The 6,231-nt window shown below is 37.6% G+C and overlaps 1 protein-coding gene across 1 annotated transcript in view; it reads left to right on the top strand.

The window, feature by feature from the left end:
- Positions 1-808: 808 nt before the first annotated feature.
- The window catches only part of EDA2R (ectodysplasin A2 receptor), a gene marked incomplete at its 3' end in the record, with an annotated part of 107,913 nt that continues 102,490 nt past the window's right edge, over positions 809-6,231 (top strand). The window contains exon 1 of the mRNA XM_082609807.1: positions 809-873. The remainder of the gene's footprint in view (positions 874-6,231) is intronic.

The following is a 6,231-nucleotide window of genomic DNA, read 5'->3' as shown; positions in this document are numbered from 1 at the left end:
TTAGAGATGTTGCTCTGGAAATTAAGGTAGGGGTGGCCTAGTTTGGAAGTGTAAAGAAAAGAGAAGACTCTTAGAATCCTAGCAGGTCACAAAAGGCTCATAAAGTTCCTCCAGTATTAATCAACCCTTTCAGTTTTATGGACTGAGACCCTAGAGAGGTCAAGTGAACAGATCACGCAGATAATAAAGTGACAAAGTTTAAATCTGAAGGTCTGCCCTGATTCTCAGTCTAGTGCCTTGATTACTACTCCCTGGTTTTGAACTTAAGTATGATCAGCAAAAAACGACTACAGGGATGGGCATAGCAAGTGTGAATAGCAAGAAAATGAAAGATCAGAAGAGAAGGTGTTAAGCTGGGTTCTTGGGGGATGGCTTTGTTTTCTCCACATTTGTAACTACAGAGTTTTGCAAACTTTACTACTAAAAACAGACGAACAAAAGAACATCCCTTGGTCAGAAGGCCAAGAATGGTTAGTGGTAAGAGGGTTTGAGGGAGTGCGTGCTAAGGAAGCTTATTCTGTCTGAGAAGAAAACATGTGGCCCAATTCCTAAAGAACAGGTCAGAAAGCTGAGGTTTCTGCCTATTTGGCTAACCACAGCCTCCACCTCGAAAGATGTACTCCAGCGCCCTCTGCTGAATCCTAAAAGCTGGTCTCCCTAGCTATTGCTGACGCAGACAGTAGGAGAAGCCAAAATGGCGGCGACGCCCCCACGCGCCGTACTGTAGAGGATGACGGGAAGGATTCGGCAGCAATGACTGGAGGATGGACCCCGGGCACTGGCCGCTTAGTTTGGGGTTTTGGACCCCCAAGCTGTGACAGCACCTTCTTGTGAAAGCGCTTTGGAAATTTTAAAGAGGTCTCTAAGCTACAGGTATGGTGATGTTGTCATTACAGCAGACAGTCCAGTAGGCAGCGGTAGAGTGTAACATGAGAGCCTCAGCTGATCCCTATTTATTTCTAAAACTGGGTTGTTATGACAAGATTTGAGGCTAAATTAGAGTTTAAGATTGGTGGAATTTGGACTTTAAAGGAAGGAGTTTTAATCTGAGATACCTATATGAGCCACATGGCAGGGATTTATGGCAGTGGTAAAGATCAGTTAGTGAGCTTCTTGAAATAGTATGTAAAAACATATATGTGTGAATTTCTGTGTATTTCGTGGGAGAGAGGGTCCAAAGCTTTAATCAGATTTTTCCAAAAGAGTTGGTGATCCTTCCTTTAAAAGATTAGGTTCTCCTAGGGGCAGAACAGGAATAAAGATGCAGACGTAGAGAATGGACTTGAAGAAATGGGCATGGGCAGGGGGAAGGGTAAGCTGGGACGAAGTGAGAGAATGGCATGGACATATATACACTACCAATTGTAAAATAGACAGCTAGTGGGAAACAGCCACATAGCACAGGGAGATCAGCTCGGTGCTTTGTGACCACCTAGAGGGGTGGGATAGGGAGGGTGGGAGGGAGGTGCAAGAGGGAGGAGATATGGGGATATATGTATATGTATAACTGTTTCACTTTGTCATAAAGCAGAAAATAACACACCATTGTAAAGCAATTATACTCCAATAAAGATGTTAAAAAAAAAACTGGCAGGTAGCATGTGCCATTTTTTCCCTTCTCACTGTTTGTTATATGGAAGTAACAACTGGAGTTCCAGTAACCATCTTGTGACCTTAAGGATGAAAATCATGTGCTAAGGATGATGGAGTCACCATACCAGCCCTGAACAGCCTACTATTAGATCTTTTTTACGTGGTGGAAAAATAAATGTCTATGTTATTTGAAAAAAAAAATTAGGTTCTAGGCCAAAGATACCATACCATAATGATTATGCAAAACTTTAGAGCCAGACTCTCTGGGTTCATATCTTTACTAAGATCCCTAGCTGGATGACCTTAAGCAAGCATCTTAACCTGTCTGTGCTTCAGTTCCTCATCTGTAAAATGGGGATAATACCAATGCCTACCTCTGAGTGTTGTTATAAAATGAGTTTATTAACTCAGATTTTTTATAATAAGCATAAATTAACTAAAAATAATTTGATGGCTTCCCCAAGAGTTTGGTAAACCTTGGCAGCATTATAGTACATATATATATATATATATATATATATATATATATATATCATATAATATATATATCATATCATATATACATATATATATGTATCATGTTATTACACTTTCAACATCCATTCTGTCCTTTGATCCTCCTTATGATTTTATGAGGTTGGTTTACACATAAAGAAAATTGAATCAGAGACAAGCTAAATAACATATATAAGGTTGTCCTGGTCAGTGACTGATTTGGGATTCTAGAACCAGGTCTGCCAGATTCTTGGCCTAGTGCTCTTTTCATTATGCCATGATGGACTTGTGCAAAGGACATTATGGAAACGTGGGTTAAACCCTGACTGACTGATTAGAGTCAGTCTAACACTGACTCTCATTTTAGAGTTGGGAAAAGAAATCCTCAGGTGGTTCTGTATCCAGCCTGGGCTTGAATACATGTGTCACGGAACAAATTGCATATTTGGCAACCCAATCTCATTTATAGAAGGGTAACTTCATTGTAATTTCACCTATTAACATTCAGACTTATGCAGGTTTCTCACGTGTTAAAGGAAAACTAAAAGTTTTCCTTGACACTGGTCTCTCTCCAGCTATCACCTTCTTTTCTTCTCTTCTCAGCAGGCTTCAAGAAGAGGGCTGTTTATTCAGGATTTCAAAGCTTTCACTTTCTGCTTCACCTATCAATTGACTTCCCTAAGCATTCTATTAGTGTCCTTCTCATTGGCAAAGCTAGTAGACACTCTTTTGACCCTTATGCTACTTTTAACCCTGTTGACCTATAAGGTACCATACTGTTCTCATTTTTCTTTAGCTTCTCTGTCCTTTCCTTATACATTTTCTTCTATGGTTTATTTTCCTCTGTCTAATCCTTATTTACAAAGATATGTCCTTGGCCTTCTCCCTTTCTTATGTTACATTCATTCCCTGGAAAATCTCATCCCCTCACTCAGTTTCAACACCTGGAGCTAATGGCTATTAAATTTATGTCTACATCCCAGGCTCTTTTCCCCAACTCCACACTCATATATCGAACTTCCTAGCATATATTTCACAAGCAACTCCAACTCATTATTCTAAAACCAAACTAATCATTTTACCCTTGCCTCTTATCTGAAGTGCTACCATCCAACTTAGTCACCAAAGCCAGAAACCTGGCTATAATTTTTGATTCCTCTTTCTACCTTAACTCATATATCATCAATTTATCCATTCATTTAACAAATACTGAGTACCTACTTTGTTCCCAGCATTATGCTATGAGATGAGGATATAGCATCTAGGTCAGTCCCTAGGAAAGCCTCTGCCTTCATGCAACTTTCACTCAAGTACTGAGCTCAGTATTAAGCTGTGATTCACATACTAAATTAATCAAAATTTTAAACTGTGAAAATGAGAATAATAATGTGCTATGAGAGCACATCACCTGGGATCATGTAAGGCTTCCCTGAGGAGGTGATGTTTGAGTTGGAGGCTGAGGAGTGAATAGGAATTAATTAGATAAAGAGAGGGAAGAGAGCATGAGCAGAGGAGAGAGCATGTGTACAAAGCCCTGAGGCAGTGAGGAGGGTGATGTATTTGAGAATCAAAAAGAAGACCAGTGTGTAGTTGGCATGTAGAGAAACACAGGACAGAGTGGCATGAGACAAGGGAGGAGAGGTGGGCAGGAGCTTTATATGCCACAGAAAGAATTTGGACTTTTTCTTGAGATTAATGAGAAGCTATTAAAGAGTTTTCATCAGGGAAGTGACATGGTCAAATCTGGGTTTTGAAAAGATCACTCTGCCTGCTGAATAGCATATCAGAAGATTGGGGAGGCAAGTTAGGATGCTTTTGAGATAAATGAGGCAAGAGAGGTGGTGGCTTCTATTGGATTTGTCACAGTGAGGGTCAGAGAGAGGAGTATATTAAGGGGTTAATTAGGAAGTAAAAGTAATAGGACATAGAGACTGATTAGATATGAGGGTAGGAGGTGGAGAGGTAGAGAGAATAGAAGTCCCAGGTTCCTAGTTTCTATCTTGAACAACTAAGTGAATGGTGGTATCATTTTCTGAGTTTGGAATACTACAAAGATAAACAAATTTGGGGTACAAATAGATGATTTTTAGATATCATAACTTAATTTGAAACATTTTTTACTTTCTTGGTGATACATAAAATAATAATGCCTCTTGCAATGGATGACATTAATTTTAGTTAAATTTTCTTGATGAAACCAAGAACATGGTTGAGATCACCCAGGGAGAGAATACAGACTCAGAAGAAAAGGGAGCAGAGGCCTGAGACTTGAGGATTTCTAATGTTTAAATATCCAGGAGAGGGATATGAACTGGCAAAAAGACAGAGAAAGAACAGGAAGGGGATGTGAAATCCCAGTTTTATTTTCTTTTTTAAAAACTAATTAATTACTTAATTATTTTAGAACATAGTTGATTTACAATATTATATTAGTCCTAGGTGTCCAACATAGTGATTCAACATTTTTATAGATTATACTCATTTAAAGTTATTATAAAATATTGGCTATATTCCCCATGCTGTACAATATATCCTTATATCTTATTTATTTTTTACATAGTAGTTTGTACCTTTTAATACCCTGCCCCTGTCTTGCCCCTCCCTGCTTCTGTCTCCCTACTGGTAGCCACTCGTTTGCTCTCTATATCTGAGTCTGTTTCTGTTGTTTATTCATTCACTTTGGTTTTTAGATTCCACATATAAGTGATAACATATAGTTTTTGTCTTTCTCTGCGTATCATATTACACTAATACACTATGCACTGTACCTTCCAGATCCATCCGTGTTGTTGCAAATGGCAAGACTTCACTCTTTTTTACAGCTGAGTAATATTCCATTGTATATATGTATACAACACCTTCTTTATCCATTCATCTGTTGATGGACACTTAGATTGCTTGCATATATTGGCTAGTGTAAATAATGCTGCTATGAACATTGGGGTGCATATATCTTTTCAAATTAGTGTTTTTGTTTGTTTTGGCTATATACTCAGACATGGGATTACTGCATCATTTGGTAGTTCTATTTTTAGTTTTTTGAGGAATCTCCAAACTGTTTTCCACAGTGGATGTACCAATTTACATTCCCACTACTAGGGTTCCCTTTTCTCCACATCCTCACCTAAATTTGTTATTTGTGGTCTTTTTGATGATAGTAATTCTGACAGTTGTGAGATGATACCTCATTTTGGTTTTAATTTGCAATTCCCTGATTATTACTGACTTTGAGAATCTTTCCATGTGCCTGTTGACCATCCATATGTCTTCTTTGGAAATATGTCTATTCAGGTCTTCTTGCCATTTTGAAATCAGGTTGTTTGGTTTTTTTTAGATTAAGTTATATAAGCCATTTATATATTTTATATATTAATCCCTTATTGGACATATCACTTGCAAATGCTTTTCCCATTCAGTAGGTTGTCTTTCTGTTTTGTTGATGGTTTCCTTTGCTGAGCAAAGGCTTTTAAGTTTAATTATGTCCCATTTGTTTATTTTTGCTTGTCTTTATCTTTGCGTGAAGAGATAGATCCAAAAAAATATTGTTGTGTCTTATGTAAAAGAGTGTTCTGCCTATGTTTTCTTCTAGTTTTATGGTTTTCAGTCATACATTTATGTCGTTAGTCCATTTTGAGTTTGCATTTGTATATAGTGTGAGAAAATGTTCTAATTTCATTATTTTTCATGTAACTGTCCAGTTTTTCCAGCACCACTTATTGAAGACACTGTCTTTTCCACATTTTATGTTTTTGCCTCCTTTGTTGTAGACTAATTGACAATAAGTGCATGGGTTTATTTCTGGGCTCTCTATTCCTTTCTATTGATCTATGTGTCCATTTTTGTGCCAGTACCATGCTGTTTTGATTACTGTAGCTTTGTAGTCTGTCTAAAATCAGGGAGCATGATACCTCCAACTTTGCTCTTTTTTCTCAAAATTGATTTGGCTATTTGGGATCTTTTGTGGTTCCATATTAAGTTTAGTATTATTTGTTCTAGTTCTGTGAAAAATGTCATGGGTATTTTGATAGGGATTTTATTAAATCTGTAGATTGCTTTGGGTAGTATGGCTCTTTTAACATTATTAGTCCTTGCAATCCATGAACATGGGTTATCTTCATAGTTTTATAGTTTTCAGAATATGGG

The sequence above is a fragment of the Mesoplodon mirus genome (genome assembly GCF_964341445.2).
Source record: "Mesoplodon mirus genome assembly, chromosome: X".
NCBI classification, from domain to species: Eukaryota; Metazoa; Chordata; class Mammalia; order Artiodactyla; family Ziphiidae; genus Mesoplodon; species Mesoplodon mirus.
This window is presented reverse-complemented; position numbering and strand designations above follow the sequence as displayed.